A 21,021-nucleotide genomic window follows, 5' to 3' on the forward strand; every position below is an offset into this window, starting at 1 on the left:
CCAACATTCACCAGCAATCATGAGTAGAGACAATCCTGAAGAAATAGGCTACATGGCAAGAGTTTGAATAAGAAAGGAGAAGGAGGTTGTATGTCTAGGGATGCTAAGAAGCAAGGAAAGAGAAGAACAGAGATCTGGTCTAATATTTGAAGACACAGCCAGGAGTTATTTCCCAAAGAGTATTTCCCCAACAAGGCTACACAAGTAAGGTACAGTTTTTACATTAAATCATTTTCAACAAGGAATTGCATTCACACTAAAGATTTTGCTTTTTCTTCTCCTCATCTGCCCAGAAAAACTTTCAAATTGCTATGCTAAGCATTATTTCTTTAAAGTTAAAATAAGTAATTCTCTTATGAATATTTAAAAAGAATCACCATAGTATGCCTTAATAGAACAGTACAAATATCAAAAGAAACTTCTACAATCACAAATACAGAAAAATATGTTTAGATGTGCTCCAAATCCTCCAGAACTATGTAAGTGCTACAATAGCTTTAAATACATTCTATCAATTTCTGGGACAAGAATCCCATTACAAAAACACAACCTGTATTCTTTAAAATAGAGACATCACTCAACCAAAGATATGAGTTACTTCTTCAAAAAAGTAGCTCACTGAAATGGAAAGCTCACATATACCCACAAATATCTTCATACACATGTATATGAATTATATATGTCCATATAAACATAGGTAGATATTACATAAACATCGAAAAATTAGAGTATGCACGGTTCTCTTTCAAATTCCATATTATTTTAATGCAATTTTCAAGAAGAGATGTTCCTTTTAAAGAAGCACTTGGATAAGCTTTAGAACAATCTGCCTGACAAAAGGCAGCAGTAACTATTCCTAAGACAATTTATAGCTCATATTCTTTCATTCACTGAATACATAGTCTTGTTAACACGGTGAGAAATTAAACAAATGTACATTTCCGTAAAGCAGATGATTGTCTGAAACTAATTACTAAGTCAAGTGTTTGTGTAATTGTTGTAAACACTTCTTATAAATTTGTCATTTTTCCACACTATAAGACCTTTTGAGACTTAAGTTTTCACGTTTTCATCCCCTGATTAACAAGTTATTTACCAAAATAAAACCCCCAAATCACTGTATGCTATAATTAAATGCCTGCATATGCTTTGAAGATAAAGCAATGATTGCAAATTATTCAAAAGCATTAGTGTAGGAATAAGTCCAACAAATACACTGAGTGGATATACAGGTGTTACAGGTAGAAATATGCCTCTTTTCCTATCCTGTAATAACAGCTGTAATGAGGACAGCTAGTTTTAAATACCCTTTTTTGGAAAAAACCATCAGTAAGAGTGGTAACTTCTGGAAATGTAAAAATATTCAGGAATTTTGCTGATTCTATTATTAGCTATAACTTGTCTTCCTCTTCTCTTCCTCTTTCTCTTCCTCAGAATGTTTAACAAGAGATCAATGGGCCAAAATGCCTAGGAAGAATAGGTACCTGCAGACCAGGAATTCTTAAAGCTGGTGAGTAAATATTCAGTATCAATATCGTTAACGTTTCCATTCACTTTTTCATTCATCTATCCATTCAGTCACCAAATATTTACTGAAGAACTGTCACAGGTCCAAACTTACAGAGACCAAGAAAATGCCCAGTTTTTTACTTCAATAAACTCACACTCTATTAGGCACATAAATGAGCAATACTACCAAATCATTGAAGAATTACATTGGGGTATTTTCTGTAAGATTCACTAGTACAGGAAAAAAATGATAACAAAACCTTAAAATAATAGCTTAATACATACTCCTCTTGGTGTACAATCTTATGACCTGTGGGTTTTGAAAACAATCTACTTACTTAGGTGACAGAGATGATGTGGGTCAGGATCAATGACGAGTCCTTTTGCCTGATAGAAGTTAAATGAGCAATCACTGCTAGGCTAGCTCTGCCTTCCATCCCATCCCCATCCCTCAAAAGGCTGAAACGAACGAGACTTTTTACCAAGTAGAAAGAGTACCCATTTTTTCCTGTACTAGTGAATCTTACAGAAAATACCCCAATGTAATTCTTCAATGAAATGAAGTACCTTCAATGAAAGAGTACCCTCTTTCCCTCTCCTGGGAACTCGATTTTCTTTCTTTAGAAATCATATTGCAAAAGTAAAATTAACACCTTTCAATATAAGTCAAAAAAAAAAACCTCATTTTCAAAAGCAATCATTCTATAAATTTGGAAGTCACTCAAAAAGAGATTTCCTTGTGTCAATTTTCCACTATCCAATAGGAAAAAAAAGCTAGAGCAAGTATGGGCAATTTACAAATCCATCTCTGAATTATTGAGTATGTATTTAATTGCCAGACTTTAGAATCAGTGCCAAATCAACACAACAAATAAAATATTGTATAACTTTCTTTGTTAAAAATTTAAAATTCTGAAGCAAAATTTTCTTTTTAGTTATTGATGTGGTGTACCTTAATAGAAACTTGACCTCCTACTCCTGAAAATGCTCTTAGAAAGATGAAAGTGATTAGCTTCTGTAAATTGAGCTCTGGTTTCCCCAAAGTAATATTTCCTACTTTTCCTTTTACAGATGTTATATGAAATCTGAAAAATAAAAGAATCATAAATGGAGTAGGGACTATGGAGTTGAGAATATATAAAAGACAGTGATGATCTAGGGCGCAATGGGAGGGAAAGATTCAGGAAGGGGAGAATGAGCACGAGCCTAGAAGTTTAATTTCCATTTGGAAGGAGGAGAATGGATCAAATGGAGTTTCCACCATGTGTCAGGGTTTATTTAATCTTACTTAATGTTAATGGCAACCATATGAGAGAGTATCTTTCCACACTTTACAGATGAAAGAACTGGACTTCAGTAAAATATCCAGAATCCCATAGTGGCCAAGCTGGCTACAGAATCCACATCTGTATGATTCTAAAACCTGCCTCCATTCCCTTCTAGATAGAAAAAGAGGGGTCTGATTAGAACAGATTATTCCAGAAAACAGAAACTATTAGTATGCTGGTATCAGGCAATTCTGAACAAACTACAAAAATGTGATCACTCTCCAATGACTCAGGGATATTTTATTCAAAACACCAGATATTTCTATTAGTTTTTGCAATGATCTTTATGTTCTAGCATGAGAACTTTCTCAATCAATGTAACCAGTGTTAGACCATCCAAGAAGTTAAGAATTCTTGTTCCAGTCTTGGTTTTTACTAATAAACTTTCCTAGGACTATTCCAATATCTCTTTGCTCTAATTATAAAATGCTTTCCACAGTATAAGAAAATTCTGAGATACTAATGAGTTCACGCATGTGATGTCCTTTGAGTTCCTTGAAAGAAAGGGCTAAGAGTGATGTTACTTCCTTTAATTCCCTTTCATTTGATGTCCTGTCTAAGTTGTTTGTGGCTTGTTGAGTCTGTTAGTCTCCAGAAAAATGAAGCCACCCTTCAATGCCCAAGTAAGAACAGGGGTCAGTTAATGGTTTAAATTCTACCTCTTGGCTTCTAAGAACAAAGAAAGGTGCTTTGATTTCCATAGCTTTACGGTTTGTGTATTTGTCCTATGCGATGATGTCAATTAACTTAATAAGAATTCAGAAGGTATTGGTAAGAGTAGGTGATGTGAGCATTAGAGAGATTGTCCTGACAAAATTGCAGAGCTACCTTTCAAGAATCCAGGAGGCAAAGAGTGGGAAAGGGGAAAAGTAGCTGTTAATGGATCCAGCAATATTTCAAGCGAACACATTTAGCTTTATAAAGCATTGAAGATGTCGTCAATTTGGTGACCCAGAAGACAAGCTCAGATGAAGAAATGTCTTTTTGACGGGAGAATGGGTTGTTTGTAAGTGGATTTTAAATGCACTAGAGATTGTTGGTATTTGGTGTCATATTGCAGTCATGCACAGAGTAACGTTTTGGTCAAGGATGGACTGCATATACGACAGTGGTCCCCTAAGATTAGTACCACATAGCCTAGGGGTGTAGTAGGCCATGCCATCTAGGTTTGTGTAAGTACTGCAGAGGAAGAAGAAATTCTCCTCTACCCTTCTTAGTTCTTTGCTGGTCTAAGAATTAAACTGACCTGAGACAGATTAACAGGAGAAAAACTAACAAAAGTCTAATAACATGTATGCATGGGAGAAACCCAAGAAAACTCACCACAGTGAGTAACTCACCACAGTGGCTGAAGCCCTCACCTTAAATACCATTCTCAGCTAAAGACAAAAGAGGATGTTGGGGGTGGGGAGAGTCAGGGACTTGAAAGTGAAGGAAGGCAATTCACAGGTAGGTGAAAAGGAGCAAACATTTGGAAAACAAGTGTTCAGCTACACAGAAACAGAACAACACAGAGGGGAGCCCAACAGTCTCTTCTAGGTTCTTCCCTGTCTACTACCTAGTTCATGTTAGGCTAAGATGATAGCTTGCTTCCTGAGACAGATTTTTTTACCTGAATTCTTTCAGGCAGTTAAGGGGGAGGTAACAAAAAAGACTTTCTGAGTCTTCTGTTTCTTAAAAATAATCAGCCTAAAATAATCTTCAAGTTAGAACAGACACATTTTGAGGTGATGAAATCCCCTAACAATGCGTTTCTCAAAACGTATCCCCATTGTTAGGTGGCACACGACTGTACTTGAAAAGCAAATCACGTAGCTCATAATCAACAGGTGATACTCCCTCTAGATCAAAAAAAGAATTTTAACTCAATATCTGGAGTTGCTAATCTTATTTTCTCAACTGCTCTCGGCCTCCTTCTATCCTGTTCTTTTTTCTGCTTTCTCACCAGGATCTTCAGCCTCTCACTTTCTTCTGGTTTCTTTCCATCAACATTTAAACGTGATCAATGTGTCCTTTGTCAAAAAAAATAAACAACGTCGTCTCAACCCCACAACCACTTCCACTGCTTGTCCATCTAATTCTTCGTAGCCAATTTTTCTTGAAACTATTTTCTTTGTGTTTTATACATAGTAAATAATATATGTCTAGCCAAATAATGTTCTGCTAGTACTTGGTGCGTTCTTCTGTTATAACCCTTATCACAGTGTATCATGATTATTTACATCTATAAGGTATATCAAGGTTGTTTTCATTCATAGATGACTCCTGAATGTATACTCCCAGCCTGTCCTCTTGAACTACAATTCAATCTCATGTTAATACAACTATTTATTAGACTTCTTCACCTAGGTGTCTTGTAGCACTCCACACTCCATTTATCCAAAACTGACTCATCATTTCCACTTGAAATCTACTTCTTTTCTCAAGTCTTCTCTATCCCAGTGAAAGGCAGCTTCATTCACTTTATTTTTCAAGCCAGAAATCTAGGAGTCATCCTTTATTTCTCCCCACACTTCACCTCCATTATTCAGTTAATCACTATATGTTGCCAGTTTATCCTCTACATACTTCTTGGATCTACCCATTTCCCTACACTAACTGTCTCTACTCCAGGCCATATCACCATTATCTCCATGAATTACTGGAATGGCCTCTTAACCCTCCCATCCATTCTACACACGTGACTCAGGAAGATCTTTCTAAATATAAATATGGTGCTATCACACCTCTGCCAAAACCTTTGCCCATTGCCCTTATGATAATGAAGAATCCTTTAACATGGACTGCAAGTCCCCATCTGTACCTCTAGTCTTGTTCCTCATTACTTCCTCCTAGACCAGCCTATTCTAGCATTGAAGAGTGACAGACAGATTTTTTTTTTCCCTTCTTCGAACCTGCGTTGCTCTCACGGTCAGAACTTCATATATGCAGTTCCCTCCTTCATGCAGTTCTCTGGAACACTCTTCTCTCATTCTATTCCCCTCCAACCTTAGAAAATTTTTAACATCTTTCAGATCTCTGTCTCTTTCTGGAAGCCTCCCCTGTTTGTCTAGTCAAATTTAGGTTTTATTCTATATGTTCCCATAAAACCTTGTATTTCTTCTGTTATTACTCATCAGACTTTTAATTCTTGTATAATTGTCTATTGGTGGTCCAGTGGTTAGGATTCGGCACTTTCACTGCTGTAGCCTGGGTTTGTTTCCCCTTCAGGAAACTACACCACCCGTCTGTTGGTTGTCATACTGTGGTGGCCGTTTGTTGCTATGATACTGAAAGCTTTGCCACCAGTATTTCAAATATCAACAGGGTTACCCATGGCGGACAGTTATCAGCAGAGATTCCAGACTAGGAAGAAGCACTTGGCCACCCACTTCTGAAAAAACTTGCCATGAAAACCTTATGCATGACAGCAAAGCATTGTCTGATAGAGGACTGGAAGATGAGAGGATGGTATAAAAACACCAGGCAGGGTTCCACTCTGCTGTCCAGAGGGGTGCTAGGAGTTGGAATCAACTGGATGGCACAGATGACAACAAAATAATTGTCTATCTTTTTCAACAGAGTTGGTAATTTTTAAGAGAAGAAACTACGTCTCTTCTTGATCTCACTCTATCCCCAGCTTCTAGTATAATGCCTTACAAGTAGGAGGTGCTTAATAAAATTTGTATGTAAGTGATTATATCCAAAATAAAAAATAATATCATTTAAGCATACAAATTCCTGATAGTTAATTGTGTCCTTTCCTTATATCATAGAACACAGATTCAGAGTCCTTTGGATAGCATGATCATGCAATTGTTCATCCATGTCAAGACATTTTTGACAGCAAAGGGGATAATATTAATGAATTATACGTCAACAGGAGAAAACTAGGACTGTCACAGGCAAACAGAAATGCGGTCACCTTCCCTTAGGAGCAAGGCAGGTAACATAAACAAATAAAGCACAAGTGTGTCTGTTTTTTCTGGAGGTGGGGTATGTTCTATTGATCTGGAAATGGCAGCAACTATGCAGCTCCAGATAATTGTTACCATGTTGCAATATAGTCCCAGTCTTACCAAATCTTCTGATCTGTCAAGAAAAATAGGAAATCCAAATTTTATCTGAAACATCCTGATGTTTTAAATGTTGGTAACTCATTAAAAAAATTTAAAACAAAATACTTCTAAGTATGGGCAGGAGTTAAAACTGAAACTTGTAATCACCTACATAGCCCAGACACATGGAAATCAGTGTTAGCCATTGCTGACAGCATTATACCTTTAGTTGCTGAGTGGTAAGGAGGTTCAGAAAATCCAAAGAAAGGGGCCCAGGCAGCCAGGATATTGGGGGGACACTCAGGAGCCCTAAAAGCATCTCAATATTCTAAATCCAGTAGAGCCACACCTAAATGCCAGACCTGGTATAGATATAAGAGAAACTTCATGAGGACCACGAGAGTGTCTTCACTAAAACCCAAGTAATTGAGTTACTTCCACTATAGTGTGTTGATTTTTATTTTCCTACTCATTCATTACACAATCACTCCCTAAATGCTGTCTGTGTTCAATTTGCCCCCATATTAGGCATTAAATGTTCAGAATTCATGCACCCTGCCTCCACTACAGAGTTTCACTAGTCAGTTGCAAAACAGGTACCATTAGCTGCCAATGCCAAAATCATCAGTTTGGTGAATATAACTTAGGTCAGAAGGATTTAGCACAGCTTCCTCCTCACCATCAACAACTCTTACCTAGCCCACAATTTACCTGTGAGCAGTATCTGTCTAATATTCATAGTTCATCCTGCAAGCTTTTGCTTAATCTGGTAATAATGCACATAGGATGGTTTCATAATCAAGGACTGGATGACTAATTCATCAAGCAGCTTATGTTATTTATATTCTCCAAATGTATATAAAACAGATTTACAAAAATGATTATGCTAAGGATATAATTAAAGAATGAGCCACAAAGAACCTCTGAGATCATCTAGCCCAGCCTCTTCATTTTACAGCTGAGGAAACTTCACCTGGGGGAGGTTGAGCAATTTACTAAAGTCACACAACCTGCCAGATGTGCTGTTCACGTTCTCTGACCACCACCAAAGAGTTTGTGGGTAACAGACGTTTAGGCATGTGGATGGAGGTTACAGAATTTGAAGGGTGGGAGGGAGTTTGGGAACCAGAAATAGTTACTAGCTGATTACCAAAGATAGACTTTTCAGAGAGGCAAAGTAAACTTCCAGTGACCTCACCACAAAGCAGAGGTGGACTTCCTGCTGAGATGTTAAGGTCCTCACAGTCATCTGAGGAACAAAGTGGCACCCACCAGGAAATGCCTCGGGCCACAGATCCACTGGCTGGGGTAGCTTTTTCAGGCTTAATTTTGTTATTTTCTTTCTATCTCCAAACCACCTACTCTAATCACTCACCTCCTCTCATATCCTCGTTTCCATTTGGTTTAGATCTCCTTGTTGCCTTTTGTTTTCTCCTTGTTGACATTCATCGTATTCCTTGCCGCATGGCCTGGTATTCCAAAGAAATATTTTAGTTTCCTTAAATTTTTCCATGGAATATTTCATTTATCTCCTCACCCTTACTGAAACCTGGATTTCTTGTGGCACACCACTTCCACGTGAGCACTTTTTATTGTCCTTCCTGCTTCCCATTCTTTGGCTGACTGAGTCATCCAAAACCCAGGTCACTCTTGATTTGTCCTGGCCCCCTGCCTTCTCTGTCACCAAGATTCTGTTTCAAGAATAACTTCTTAGGCCATCTCCTCTTCATCATGTCTATAACCACTGCCTTAGTTCATAAACTTTGAGCTTCTAACTCAAAACATTGTAATTGACTCTTGAATGATCCCTCCTCCTCAATCTCCTTCCCATTTTAGCCCATTCTTCACATGGCCACCAGAGTTTTCTGTCCAAAGCACAAAGCTGATAATGTCACTACGTTTCCAATTACTTCCAAGATAAACTCAAAATACCTTAATAGTAAAATTGTTTATATGCTTTGACTTAGTAAATTAATTAAGAGAAACTTATTCTTAAGAAATAATTAGAGGGGCCGGACCAATGGTGCAGCAGTTAAGTGCACACGTTCTGCTTTGGTGGCCCAGGGTTTGCTGGTTCAGGTCCTGGGTGCAAACATGGCACCGCTTGGCAAGCCATGCTGTGGTAGACGTCCCACATATAAAGTGGAGGAAGAAGGGCACGGATGTTAGCTCAGGGCCAGTCTTCCTCAGCAAAAAGAGGAGGATTGGCAGCATATGTTAGCTCAAGGCTGATCCTCCTCAAGAAAAAAAAATGAAAAGAAATAATTAGAGATGTAGAGAAATGCTTGTTTTCAATAATCTTCTCTGGAGTGTTATTTAGAAGAAGTGCCCCAAAGATGAAAGAAATCTGAATCTCAAATAGAAAAATAATTCTAAATTTTAGAATATTCATAAAGTATATTACAATGTAACCTTTAAAAAATTATGTTTACAAAAATTTCTATTGCCAGCCAAAATGGATAAGACCACTATAGCCTAACTCCCCAACTTATTACAATTAAAATCTCTGGACCAAATACAGAAAGTAAATACCTAAGGATGCTGAATAGTATACAAAGTATATTGAGGAGGGAATTCAAAACTAGAGGAAGGAACTCATATGAGTGTGACTTTCCCAGGACGTTTTTTCCTCTTTTCCCTCATGATAAAGACTTGAGAGTGAACCCCAATCACAGAAATGTAGTGGTGGCACAGACACCTAAGACTCCAAGAGAAACCTAATTTTTTAGGCCAGTGAACTGGTCTAAATGTGCCCGGCAAGATAGTTAGTGTAGCAGGATCCAATAGAAAAGAGAGCTGAAGAAGGAAATTCCCCTAATTCTATGTATGAATCAGCAAAGGTCCTGAGTTCATCACTAACCCATGAGTGCATGGGAAAGATCCAAAAGAGCACAGACAAAGCCTTGAGACTTGATCTACAATAAAAAGTACCATCTTAGCTCCAGACTAATCCCTGAGTGGCACAGAACCAAAGCAATGTAGTAAAGGTTTGGAAACTAAACTGATATTGAAGCCACTACCCAAAAAGGTGAGAAAAAAAACTGTGATCTGACCCTAAATAGCTTAAATTCCTGCTAAGACAACAAAATCAACAACGTCGCCGATAGGATTTTAACAGAATCCAGACTCTCAAAACATAATGTTCAAAATGTGCAGTATATAACTTCAAAGTAATCAACATACAAAAATTCAGGAAACTATGATGAATTATCAAGGCAAAAAATAATCAACAGTTTCCAACCACAAAGCAACCCAAATGTTGGAATTGCACAGAATGACTTTACAGCAGATAATATGACCATTGCTTCATTAGCCAAGAGTAAACACACTTAAATAAAAAATGAAAACTTTAGAACTAAAAAAAAATACAATATGTAAAACTTTTTAAATTCACTTATGAGTTCAAAAGAATGGAGATAACAGGTGAAAATCTGGGAACCTGGAGAGAGACAAACAGAAATTATCCAGTCAAGAACTAGAGGGACTATATTGAAAAAATATAACAGAGCTTTAGGTACTTGTAGGACAATTTCAAAAGTTCTAACATTCTTATCACTAAAGTCCTATAGGAGAGGAGAAAAAAATGGTGCAGAAAACAATACTTGAAGAAATATTGGCTAAAATATCCTCAAATTAGTGACAGACATAGATTGACAGATTCAAGAAGCTTGGAAAACCCTAAACGAGATAAACTCAAAGAAAACCATGTCCAAACATATCATAGTCAAACTGGTGAATACCAAAGATAAAGAAAAAATCTTCAAAGCAGTGAGAGAAAAATGATCAATTACATATAGGGAGCAACAATTCAAATGACTGCAGTTTTCTCACCAGAAAATAGTAAAGCAAAATCTTTTCGATAATAAAAGAAAAGAACTGTCAACCCAAAATTCTAGAGCCAGTGAAAATATCCTTTAGACATGAATGTGAAATAAAGACATTACCAGATGAAAGAAAACTAAGAGAATTTATTGACAGCGGACCTACTCCAAATGATATACTAAAGAAATTTCTTCATATTTAAGGGAAGTAAAACAAATCCTACACAATCTCTTCCAGAAAATAAAAGAGAAAGAAACTCTTCCCTGTTCATTCGATGAGGCCAGAATTAACCTGATACCAAAACCAAACAAACACACTTACAGAAAACTACAGACCAATATCCCTCACAAACATAGATACAAAACTCAAAGGCAAAATAATATCAAATCGAATCCAGCAATGTATGCATATGATAACACATCATAACCAAGTGGTGTTTGTCTTGAAATGCAAGGCTTGGCCAACATTTGAAAATCCATCAATGTAATTTACCATACCAACATTCTAAAGATTAAAAAACATATGATCATCTCAATAGATGCAGAAAAGCCTTTGAAAAATTTCAGCATGCATTCATGATCTCAGTAAATGAGGGATACAAGGGAAATTTCTCAGTTTGATAAATGTCATTGTGATGGTAAATTTCATGTGTTATATTGACTGGGCCAAGGGATGTCCGATTAAACATTATTTCTGGGTGTGTATATGAGGGTGTTTCCAGATGCGAGTAGCGTTGGAATCAGAGGACTCAATAAAGTAGATAGCCCTTCTCCCAGTGTGGCGGGCACCATCCAATCCATTGAGGGCCTGAATAGGACAAAAAGGTGGAGGAAGGAGGAATTCACCACTTTTGCTTCCTGCCTGCCTGCTTGAGATGGGACATCAGTCTCTTCCTGCCCTGGAACTGAGATCTGCAAAGCAGCTCCTCTGGTTCTCAGGCCTTCAGGCTGAGACTGAAATTATACCACCAGCTTTTCTGGGTCTCCAGCTTACAAACAACAGATCAGGAGACTTTGGCTTCTGTTATCACATAAGTCAATTCCTCATAATAAATCTCTTCCTATATATATCTATCTCCTATTGGCTCTGTTTCCCTGGAGAACTCGGACTAATACAATCATCTACCAATATGCATACATACATTTGTATATACATATACAAAAAACTATGGCTAACATGATACTCAATGGAGAAATCTGAATGTCTTCCTTCTAAGATCACGAGCAAGGCAAAGATGTCCACCCTCACCACTCCTATTGAACATCATATGGGAAGTCCTCGGCAGTGCAATAAAACAAACAAACAAAAAAAACAAAAAATGTACAGTTTAGAGAGGAAGAATTGAAACCCTATTTTCAGATATGACAATCTACTTAAATTGAAATTGATGAAAAAGCATTTATCACTAATAAGTGTGCTTAGTAAGGTCACAAAATATAAGGTCAAATATGTCTAGCATCAGTATCCTCAAAACTACAAAACACTGACAAAAGAATCAAAGATGGAAATAAGTGAGAGATAAATTATATTGTTCATGAATTGGAGACCTCAATGTCATTAGGATGTCAATTCTCCCCAGACTGATCAATAAATTCATTACAAACCCACTCAAATTCCCAGCAGGATTATTTTGCAGATATTAATTATAACATTTATATGGAAAGGCAAAGGAACTAGAAGAACCAAACTTTTTTTGAAAAAGAAATTAAAGGTTGCATATGATTTGATTTCAAGACTTACTATAAAAGCCATGATAATAAAGACAGTGAAGTGTTGGTGAAAAAATAGACACATAGGTCAGTGGAACAGAATAGAGAGTACAGAAATAGACCCATACACCTACGGTCAGCTGATTTGAGAGAAGTCAAAGTCAATTTGATGGAGAAATGATAGTCTATTATACAAATGGTGGCAGAACAATTAATACACATATGCCAAAAAATGAACTCAATACATACTTCACACTGTACATAAAAATCAATTCAAAATAATACATAGATCTAAATGTAAAAGCTAAAACTATGAAACATATAGAAGAAAGTGCAAGAGAAAAACTTTGTGACTGTGGATTAGACAAAGAGATTTGAGATACACCCAAAGCGCAGTCCATAAAAGAAAAAAATTATAGATTGACTTTATCAAAATATAACTTTGCCCTGTTCAGAGAATGAAAAACAAGCCACATACTGGGACAAAATATTTGCCAATCACATACCTGACAAAGGAGTTGACCCAGAATATGTAAAAAATTATGAAAACTTGATAATAAGAAAACAACCCCAATTTAAAAAAAAATGGGATAGAGGTTTGAATAGACACTTCACCAAAGAAGATATATGGATCCAAATAAGCACATGACAAAATGCTCAACATCATTACTCATCAAGGAACTACATATTAAAACCACAGTGAGATGCCATTACACACCTATTAAAGTGGTTTAAAAATATTGATAATACCAACTGCGGATGAGGATGGAGAGCAAACAGAACTCTCACACCTTGCTGGTGAGAAAGTAGAATGATACGGCCTCTTAGGAAAAGAGCTTGCCAGTGTGGTATATATCTAAATATAGGCTTACATTTAGGATCCAACAATCCCACTCCTACATATTTACCCAAGAAAAATGAAACTTACGTTCACACAAAAACCTGTATGAATATTTTAGCAACTTTATTCATAATTGTTGAAAACTGGAAGCAACTCAGATGTCCTTCAGTTGGTAAATGGATGAATAAACCCTGGTGCTTTCATATAGAAAAATGCTAATCAGCCGTAAAAAGGAAGTCAGCAATAGAAGGCAAAAACATGGGTAAATCTCAAATGATTCCATCATTTGATATTATGGAAAAGGACAAAATGCTAATTGCTGGTTAGTGATAAATTAGTGGTTGCTAGTTTTAGGGGCTGGTAGAGGGATTAACTACAAAGGAGAAGTATAAGGGAATTTGCTGGGGGTGGGGAGGGAACCGCTCTGTGACTTGATTACGGCGGTGGTTGCACAGCTCTATGCATTTGTCAAAGGTCACAAACTATACATCAGATGAGTGTTACTGTTTATAAATTTTTTAATTAATAAAAAATGTTAAAAGATCATGTTTAGAATAATGTTTAATTACATGGGAAATTTTCATTAAGAAACAAAAGTATTTCCCAACTTTGTGAAAAAAATCAATGGAAAAAAATTGGAAAGAAATACTTCAAAACATTAGCCTCATGAGCTGTGGTATCAGGATAGACAATTTATAGATGAGTGTTATTTTCTCCTTTCTCCTTTTTTCCCCCCAAACCATCTACAAAGAACATATATGGCTTTTCAAATCAGAGAAAAATAATCAATGCTATTTAAAATAAATGATCATGGCTGATAACGGCCCATTAGATTTCTCCCCGTAAATATCACACAGGTTTCTCAAACAAGTATATATACATGCATAAAACTAAAGCAATTCTCTCCACTCCACAGCAAATCTTCTCTTCTCTTTATCTTTGCTCTCTCAGTGAAAGGCTCCTCATCCATCCAGTCTCCCATTCCCCTAATCGGAAACTGACCATTGGCTCTCCCTGTTTCACATCTACCCTCCATTCTCCACTCACCTTTCAAATTGCCTGTTGCTTTAACCTGCTAAGTATCCCCAAATTCACTTATTTCCACCTCCACTGGTACTGTCTGGTTACACGGGTTAATTATTGACTAGCAGAACACTGCAATATTCTCCAATTACATTTTTCTTTGGTTAAAGTGATCTTTCTCCAATCAAACATCCACTCTACTATCAGAGTAATCTTTGCAGAAAACAAATTTGACCATGTAGTTCTCCTGCTTAAAACATACTGGTGGCTCCCTATTGCCTGTGGAATGAAGTTCAAGGTTCCTAATGTGGTGTACGAAGTCCTTCATTGCAGTAGATATTTCATTAGTGTTTTGTAATTAAATTAATAAATGAATGAGCAAATAGAACATATCATACTGGACGGTATATTTGCAGAAGATGTAACATAATAGAAGATATGTTCAGGATCTTCACCCCTTTTACTCCCAGCTCCTCGACTTACAGCTTCTCCTATGTTTCTGGAAGAAGGAGTTGAGACACAACATGAAATTCACAATATGAAGTTTCTGCAGAAGATGTTCCGTACTCAGGTAAAGTCAGCTCAGTACTTATTCTAGAGTTTTCCTAGAAACTATTAACACTGTTCTTTTTCAATTTCTCCCCTCAGAACTTGTTTGGGGAACGAGGTCGAGAAACAGACCTAAACAATAATTGTCTGTTGTCCACATTCATACCTCTCTAAACACTCTTATGAACAGGAGGTAAACTAAAGAAGGACAAAAATGCATCTTTATTTTCTGTTCAAAGGGAGAAATTAAAGCTATGTGCTTTATAATTCTACTTATAATGATGTGGATTTATACCTTGATCTATTAAAATAGTGTTTCACATACTTATTTCCATTTGCAGCCACATGATCTGATAAAATCAGCATAAAAATTTCATTATTGTGATGTATTATATCAAATCAAATATGGTTTCTTTGTGTTACGGGTTTATACTTCATTGTAGATGTGGAGACAAAACAGAAATATGTATCAAAATTATATGTGGTTATCAGGGCAGGAAAGATGCCCAAGACAATATTCTTTCCATTGGAGTGGCATTTAGATTCTAGAGTCCCCATGGTGGCTTTTCCCTTACCTAAAGGATGCAAGAATGGAACAGATCCTTGTTTGTCACATATTTCTTGGAAAGCTTTGTGGTTGTCATCTCGAAATGAGTGCTTTCCCAGGAAGTAGTGGCTTAAGAATGGTAAATGGACATTTCATACATAATTCAGTGGACTTTGTTTTATTCAAACAATTTAAGAGCATTTTTATCAACAAATAATATTTTGTAATCTGGTCAAATTACACATGTGATCTTTTATATTTTTTTCCTGTCAGATATTGAATAAAACCAAAAGGAGTAAGTAGAAGATCAATATATGCATATTGAGGGAAGATTTACTCAAGTAAATTTATTCATAAATGGCCTAGAATTTTAATATTTGAAGTAGGGTTATAATTATCCCTTTGTTATACTATGAGTGTCAAAATGTAAGACGTGCATAATTATTTTAATGTGTATTTTTTAATAATGACAATGATTTGTCTTTGTTTTGCTGAGGAAGATTCGCCCTAAGCTAACATCTGCTGCCAATCTTTCTCTTTTTTTTTTGCATGTGAGCTGCCACCACAGCACAGCCACTGACAGATGAGCGGTGTTGGTCCACGCCTGGGAACCAAACCTGGGCTGCTGAAACAGAGCATGCCAACTTTAACCACCAGGCCACCATGGCAGGCCAGACAGTGATTAGTTTTTAAGTGAGGAAAGTATAAAGAAAACAAAATGGCCCATAGGTCCAGCTAATAGCTCTCATTAAAAAATAAATAAATCTAAAACTAATAAATTCTTTATTGGAAGAACATTCAAAGAGTACAAAAAAGTACATAATGAAATGCAAAAAAATACTTATGTCTCTCCACCTAGAGTTTATTGCTCTAAATATAATCACAGTTAATGTCTTCTCACACTCTCAAAACAACATTTCTCCAAAAGAAATATACAGTCTGTTGTACTTTGACTGTTTTTATCTCAAATGGTTGGCTTATTAGCATATGTCTTTGTTTTTGGTTTTTAGTGATGACTCTCGTATTTACTATATGGCTTTCACATATCATAGTCTACACCAAATAATATTAGGCTACATCATGTATATTTCCCCCATTCTGTCCTTTTTATTCTTATTATACATTTCACTTTTTCATATGTTATAGAGCTTTATTATCTTTGTTTAACATAATCAATCTATCAAAGAAATTAAAAATGAGAAGAAAGTATTTGATGTGTGCCCATATTCTTAGAATTTGCAGTGTTCTTTATTCCTTTATATCAATCCAAATTTCCATCTGTTTTTTTTTTGTTTGTTTTTTGAGGAAGATTAGCCCTGAGCTAACATCTGCTGCCAATTTTCCTCTTTTTGCTGAGGAAGACTGGCCCTGAGCTAACATCCATCTCCATCTTCCTCTACTTTGTATGTGGGATGCCTACCACAGCATGGCTTGCCAAGTGGTGCCATGTCTGCACCCAGGATCTGAACCAGCCAACCCCGGGCTGCTGAAGTGGAATGTGAGCACTTAACCACCAGGCCGGCCCCTCCATCTGGTATTTTTTTAAACCTGAAGTTAACAGTAGTGCAAGTTTGCTGATAATTAATTTTTCTCTGCTTTTAATTGTCTAAAAAAGTCTTTACTCTTCTTTCATTTTTGAAAGATACTTTTGCCAGACACAAAATTCTATGTTGATAGATTTTTCTCATTCGGAATTTTAATGATGTCTTGTCTTCTGACTTGCAAAATTTCTGAGAAGAAATCACTTGTAGTCTGTTCATCTGTATATAATGAATCTTTTTCCTCTGGCTGCTTTCAAAATTTTCTCTTTGTTAATTGTTTTCAGCAATTTGATTATAATGTTTGGCGTGATTTTCTCCTGCTGAGATTCACTGAGTTTTTTGATCCGTGGGTTTATCGTTTTCACTAAATTTCAAACAGCTTTAGCCATTATTTCTTCAGAGACTTTTTCTATGTCCCTATCCAATTACACATAAATTAAACTGCTTGATTTTATCCTACTGCTCACCTATGCTCCGTTTATTTTTTCCACTCATTTTTCCTCTCTGTGTTTCATCTTAAATAGCTTTATTGCTGTCTTCAAATTCATTATCTTTTCTTCCACAGCATCTAATCTCTTGTTAAGCCCATCTGTAATGGGCTGAATTGTGCCTCAGCCAAAATTATATGTTGGAGTCCTAACCCCAGTGCCTCAGAATGTGACTGTATTGGGAGAAAGAGACTTTAAAGAGGAAATTAAGGTTAGATGAGGTCATTGAAGTGGTGCCCTTATAAGAAGAGGAGATTAGGACACAGAGGGAAGACTATGGGAGATACCAGAAGAAGACAGCTGTCTGTAAGCCAAAGAAAAAGATGCCTCAGAATGAAACCAATCCTGCCAACACCTTGGTCTTGGATTTCTATCCTCCAGGATCATGAGAAAACAACTTTCTCTTGTTTAAGCCACCCAGTCGGTGGGACTTCAGTATGGCAGCCCTAACAAACTAATATACCATCTAATCTGTTTTTAATTTCAAATATTGTATTTTTCATCTGTAGAATGTCTATCGAGGTCTCTTTTTAATTTTCTGCTTCTCTCCTCATCATGTTACGGCTTTCTTCTACATTCTTGAACATGTGGAGCATACTTATAAAATCTATTTTTTTTTATTAATGTTATGATAGATTACAACCTTGTGAGATTTCAGTTGTACATTTTTGTTAGTCATGTTGTGGGTACACCACTTCCCCCTCTGTGCCCTCCCCCCACCCCCACTTTTCCCTGGTAACCACCGATCAGATCTCCTTATCAATATACTAAATTCCACCTATGAGTGGAGTCATATAGAGTTCGTCTTTCTCTGACTGGCTTATTTCGCTTAACATAATGCCCTCGAGGTCCATCCACGTTGTTGTGAATGGGCCAATTTTGTCTTTTTTTATGGCTGAGTAGTATTCCATTGTGTATATATACCACATCTTCTTTATCCAATCATCAGTTTCTGGGCATGTAGGCTGGTTCCACGTCTTGGCTATTGTAAATAATGCTGTGATGAACATAGGGGTGCAAGGGACTCTTGAGATTTCTGATATCAGGTTCTTAGGATAGATACCCAGTAATGGGATGGCTGGGTCATAGGGTATTTCTATTTTTAACTTTTTGAGAAATCTCCATACTGTTTTCCATAGTGGCTGTACCAGTTTGCATTCCCATCAACAGTGTATGAGGGTTCCTTTTCTCCACAACCTCTCCAACATTTGTCACTCTTGGTTTTGGATGTTTTTGCCAATCTAACGGGTGTAAGGTGATATCTTAGTGTAGTTTTGATTTGCATTTCCCTGATGATTAGCGATGATGAACATCTTTTCATGTGTCTATTGGCCATATTCATATCTTCTTTTGAGAAATGTCTGTTCATGTCCTCTGCCCATTTTTTGATCGGGTTGTTTGTTTTTTTGTTGTTAAGCAGTGTGAGTTCTTTGTATATTATGGAGATTAACCCTTTGTCGGATAAGTGGCTTGTGAATATTTTTTCCCAATTAGTGAGCTGTTTTTTTGTTTCAATCCTGTTTTCCCTTGCCTTGAAGAAGCTCTTTAGTCTGATGAAGTCCCATTTGTTTATTCTTTCTATTGTTTCCCTCAACTGAGGAGTTACAGTGTCTGAAAAGATTCTTTTGAAACTGATGTCAAAGAGTGTACTGCCTATGTTCTCTTCCAAAAGACTTATTGTCTCAGGCCTAATCTTTAGGTCTTTGATCCATTTTGAGTTTATTTTGGTGTGTGGTGAAAAAGACTGGTCAATTTTCAATCTTTTGCATGTGGCTGTCCAGTTTACCCAGCACCATTTGTTGAAGAGACTTTCTTTTCTCCATTGTAGGCCCTCTGCTCCTTTGTCGAAGATTAGCTGTCCATAGATGTGTGGTTTTATCTCTGGGCTTTCAATTCTGTTCCATTGATCTGTGGACCTGTTTTTGTACCAGTACCATGCTGTTTTGATCACTGTAGCTTTGTAGTATGTTTTGAATTTGGGGATTGTGATTCCACCGGCTTTGTTTTTCTTGCTCAGGATTGCTTTAGCAATTCGTGGTCTTTTGTTCCCCCATATGAATTTTAGGATTGTTTGTTCAATATCTGTGAAGAATGTTCTTGGGATTCTGATTGGGATGGCATTGAATCTGTATATTGCTTTAGGTAGTATGGACATTTTAACTATGTTTATTCTTCCAATCCATGTGCACGGAATGTCTTTCCATCTCTTTATGTCATCATCAATTTCTTTCAAGAAAGTCTTGTTGTTTTCATTGTATAGATCCTTCACTTCCTTGGTTAAATTTATCCCAAGGTATTTTATTCTTTTCGTTGTGATTGTGAATGGGATTGAGTTCTTGAGTTCTTTTTCTGTTAGTTCATTGTTAGTGTATAGAAATGCTACTGATTTATGCACGTTAATTTTATATCCTGCTACTTTGCTGTAGTTGTTGATTATTTCTAATAGTTTTTCTGTGGATTCTTTGGGGTTTTCTATATATAAGATCATGTCGTCTGCAAACAACGAGAGTTTTACTTCTTCATTACCTATTTGGATTCCTTTTATTTCTTTTTCCTGCCGAATTGCTCTGGCCAGCACCTCCAGTACTATGTTGAATAGGAGTGGTGAAAGTGGGCACCCTTGTCTTGTTCCTGTCCTCAGAGGGATGGCTTTCATTTTTTGTCCATTGAGTATGATGTTGGCTGTGGGTCTATCATATATGGCCTTTATTATGTTGAGGTACTTTCCTTCTATACCCATTTTACTGAGGGTTTTTAGCATAAATGGGTGTTGGATCTTGTCGAATGCTTTCTCTGCATCTATTGAGATATCATGTGGTTTTTGTTTTTCATTTTGTTGATGTAGTGTATCACGTTGATTGACTTGCAGATGTTGAACCATCCCTGTGTCCCTGGTATAAATCCCACTTGATCATGGTGTATAATCTTTTTGATGTATTGCTGTAATCGGTTTGCCAAAATTTTGTTGAGGATTTTTGCATCTATGTTCATCAGTGATATTGGCCTGTAGTTCTCCTTCTTTGTGTTGTCCTTGTCAGGTTTGGGGATCAGGGTGATGTTGGCTTCATAGAATGTGTTAGGGAGTTCTCCATCTTTCTCAATTTTCTGGAACAGTTTGAGGAGAATAGGTATTAAGTCTTATTTGAATGTTTGGTAGAATTCTCCAGAGAAGCTGTCTGGTCGTGGACTCTTATTTTTGGGGAGGTTTTTGATTACCGTTTCTATTTCCTTACTTGTGATTGGCCTATTCAGATTCTCCATTTCTTCCTGATTCAATTTGGGGAGATTGTAGGAGTCTAGGAATTTGTCCATTTCTTCCAGGTTGTTCAATTTGTTGGCATATAGTTTTTCATAGTATTCTCTTATGATCTCTTGTATTTCATTGGTATCTGTTGTGATTTCTCCTCTGTCATTCCTAATTTTATTAATTTGCGATTTCTCTCTTCTTTTCTTGGTGAGTCTGGCTAGGGGTTTGTCAATTTTGTTAATTCTTTCGAAGAACCAACTCTTTGTTTCATTGATCCTTTCTATTGTCTTTTTTGTTTCAATATCGTTTATTTCTGCTCTTATTTTTATTATTTCCCTCCTTCTACTGACTCTGGGCTTTGTTTGTTCTTCTTTTTCTAG

At 36.6% G+C, this 21,021-nt stretch overlaps 1 long non-coding RNA gene across 1 annotated transcript in view; it reads right to left on the bottom strand.

Moving 5' to 3' along the window:
* LOC124237792 (uncharacterized) overlaps window positions 1–21,021 on the bottom strand; it is a 168,367-nt gene that overhangs the window by 5,586 nt on the left and 141,760 nt on the right. Inside the window, exon 4 of the long non-coding RNA XR_006888131.1 lies at window positions 8,250–8,343. This is a non-coding gene — a long non-coding RNA (uncharacterized LOC124237792). The remainder of the gene's footprint in view (window positions 1–8,249; window positions 8,344–21,021) is intronic.

The sequence above is a fragment of the Equus quagga genome, chromosome 4 (genome assembly GCF_021613505.1).
Source record: "Equus quagga isolate Etosha38 chromosome 4, UCLA_HA_Equagga_1.0, whole genome shotgun sequence".
In the NCBI taxonomy this organism is placed as follows: Eukaryota; Metazoa; Chordata; class Mammalia; order Perissodactyla; family Equidae; genus Equus; species Equus quagga.